The sequence below is a fragment of the Schistocerca piceifrons genome, chromosome 3 (genome assembly GCF_021461385.2).
Source record: "Schistocerca piceifrons isolate TAMUIC-IGC-003096 chromosome 3, iqSchPice1.1, whole genome shotgun sequence".
Taxonomy (NCBI): Eukaryota; Metazoa; Arthropoda; class Insecta; order Orthoptera; family Acrididae; genus Schistocerca; species Schistocerca piceifrons.
This window is the reverse complement of record NC_060140.1, coordinates 136,743,441-136,746,335: the sequence shown is the minus strand read 5'-3', so window position 1 is coordinate 136,746,335 and position 2,895 is coordinate 136,743,441. Positions and strand designations below refer to the sequence as shown.

The 2,895-nt window shown below is 48.8% G+C and overlaps 1 pseudogene; it reads left to right on the top strand.

Moving 5' to 3' along the window:
- Nucleotides 1-2,496: 2,496 nt before the first annotated feature.
- On the top strand, nt 2,497-2,614 carry LOC124790541 (annotated as a pseudogene).
- Nucleotides 2,615-2,895: the final 281 nt, after the last annotated feature.

Here is a 2,895-nt window from a genome sequence, read left to right as displayed (position 1 = left end):
ATGTGAACTACCAAGCAAAAGAACCTTCTTCTTTCTGTTAGACTTTGCAACTGACTTAGGCGTCCTAACTGCTGAGGACTGCTGCATGTTTCCTACACCTACAGCTACAAGAGGCTCCTCTACAATCTCTGACAGTTGGTCAAATCTATTGCATATACGCAAAGTGCAACAGTCTGAATACCTCCAACTGAATACTGTCCGAATAACTCCTGCCTTCTTGCCAGCTGCCGTTCTCATTCCCGAATACTCTTCACCTCCTCTTCCTATCTAGTTCCTCCTATGCGTATTGTAACTGCACCTGAAACGAACAGATCTTACGCTCCCTCTCCTGCTCCTGTATTATTTCTACCACAAATTCTCCATTCCCAGGAGAGAATCTCGCTAGAATGCCCACTGGCTTCCCCTCTGCATTCCCCCCGCCTCCACCCCCCCCCCCCCTCCCGATGAAAATACTTTGAATGATTCCCACACTGTAACCCACTATTCATAAACCTACGACAGAACCCACACTTCTCATTCATGGTAAAATTTTACAGTTACTGCAAACATCTAAATGTGTACGTTGCCTAAGTTCAGTTACACCAATAGAACTATTTACACACACATAAAAAAAAGTTTTGCATCACCTTGGTTCCGCGAGTTCTGGAACCTGTACAGAAAATTGGGATAGAGGTCAACACAAACATCACTTCCGCCCCATTTATTGCTCATGAAAATCACACACTGCATGTCGTACCATCATACAGCGAGACCTTCCGAGGTGATGGTCAAGACTGCTGTACACACCAGTACCTCTAATACCCAGTAGCACGTCCTATTTCATTGATGCATGCTTGTGTTCGTCGTGCCATACTATCCTCAAGTTCATCAAGGCACTGGTGGTCCAGATTGTCCCACTTATCAACGGCGATTCGGCGTAGATCCCTCGGAGTGGTTGGTGAGTCACGTCGTCCATAAACAGCCCTTTTCAATCTATCCGAGGCATGTTCGATAGGGTTCATGTCTGGAGAACATCCTGGCCACTCTACTGGAGCGATGTAGTTATCCTGAAGGAAGTCATTCACAAGATGTGAACGATGGGGGAGCGAATTGTCGTCCATGAAGACGAATGCCTCGCCAATATGCTGCCAATATGGTTGCACTATCGGTTGAAGGATGGCATTCACGTATCGTACAGGCGTTACGGCTTCTTCCATGACCACCAGCGGCGTACGTCGGCCGCACATAATGCCACTCCAAAACAGCAGGGAACCTTCACCTTGTTGCACTCGCTGGACATTGTGACTAAGACGTTCAGCGTGACCAGGTTGCCTCCAAACACGTCCCCGACGATTATCTGGTTGAAGAGAACGTGTAGCCAATCCTGAGCGGTCCATTCGGCATGTTGTTGGGCCCATTTGCGCCGCGTTGCATGGTGTCGTGGTTGCAAAGACGGACCTCGCCATGGACGTCGGGAGTGAAGTTCCGCATCATGAAACCTATTGCGCACAGTTGGAGTCGTAACACGACGTCCTGTGGCTGACTGGCTCTGAGCACTATGGGACTTAACATCTGAGGTCATCAGTCCTCTAGAAATAAGAACTACTTAAACTTAACTAACCTAAGGACATCACACACATCCATGCCCGAGGCAGGATTCGAACCTGCGACCGTAGCGGTCGCGCCGTTCCAGACCGTAGCGCCTAGAACCGCTCGGCCACCTCGGCTGGCTCCTGTGGCTGAACGAAAAGCATTATTCAAGATGCTGCCGTTGCTGCAAGGGTTCCTCTGAGCCATGATCCATAGGTAGCGGTCATCCACTGCAGTAGTAGCCCTTGGGCGGTCTGAGCGAGGCACGTTATCTACAGTTCCTGTCTCTTTGTATCTCCTCCATGTCCCATCAACATCGCTTTGTTTCACCACGAGACGCCTGAACATTTCAATTGTTCAGAGCCCTTCCTGGCACAAAGTAACAAGGCGGACGCGACCGAACCGCGGTTTTGACCGTATAGGCATGGTTGAACTACAGACAACACGAGGCGTGTACCTCCTTCCTGGTGGAACGACTGGAACTGATCGGCTGTCGTACCCCCTCCGTCTAATAGGCCTGCTTGTGCATGGTTGTTTACATCTTTGGCCGGGTTGAGTGGCCTCTCTGGTCAAAGCGACTGTGTGTATGATACAATATCCACAGTCAACGTCTACCTTTAGAAGTTCTGGGAACCGGGGTGATGCAAAACATTTTTTGATGTGTTTAGAGCTAACAATAGTGGTCTCGAAATTTTCTCTCTACTAAGAAAGCAACAGTTTTTAATACTACTAAACTTTAACTAAAACCAATACCAACAAAACTTCACAAAATGTATTAGCTAAAACCAAAAATTCGACCGGAGACTGGAATACTCAACGAAGTTGAAACAGTGAATGAAAATTTTACAGAAATATTTCACTATAAACAATAAGAAACGTCTGCTGAAAACTAAACCACGAATTTTCTTAACGACTTCAACGCACAGAGCCAACGGCCTTGCCGCAGTGATAACACCGGTTCCCGTCAGACCACCGAAGTTAAGCGCTGTCGGGCTGGGCTAGCACTTGGATGGGTGACCATCTGGTCTGCCCAGCGCTGTTGGCAAGCTGGGTGCACTCAGCCCTTGTGAGGCAAACTGAGGAGCTACTTGACTGAGAAGTGGCGCCTCCGGCCTCGGAAACTGACATACGGCCTGGAGAGCGGTGTGCCGACCACATGCCCCTCCATATCCGCATCCAGTGACGCCTGTGGGCCGAGGATGACATGGCGGCTGGTCGGTACCGATGGGCCTTCACGGTCTGTTCGGGAGGAGTTTAGTTTAGTTTAGTTCAACGCACAGAAAACTCTTAAAAACACAACGATTGAACATTTCCAGAAGTTTATTA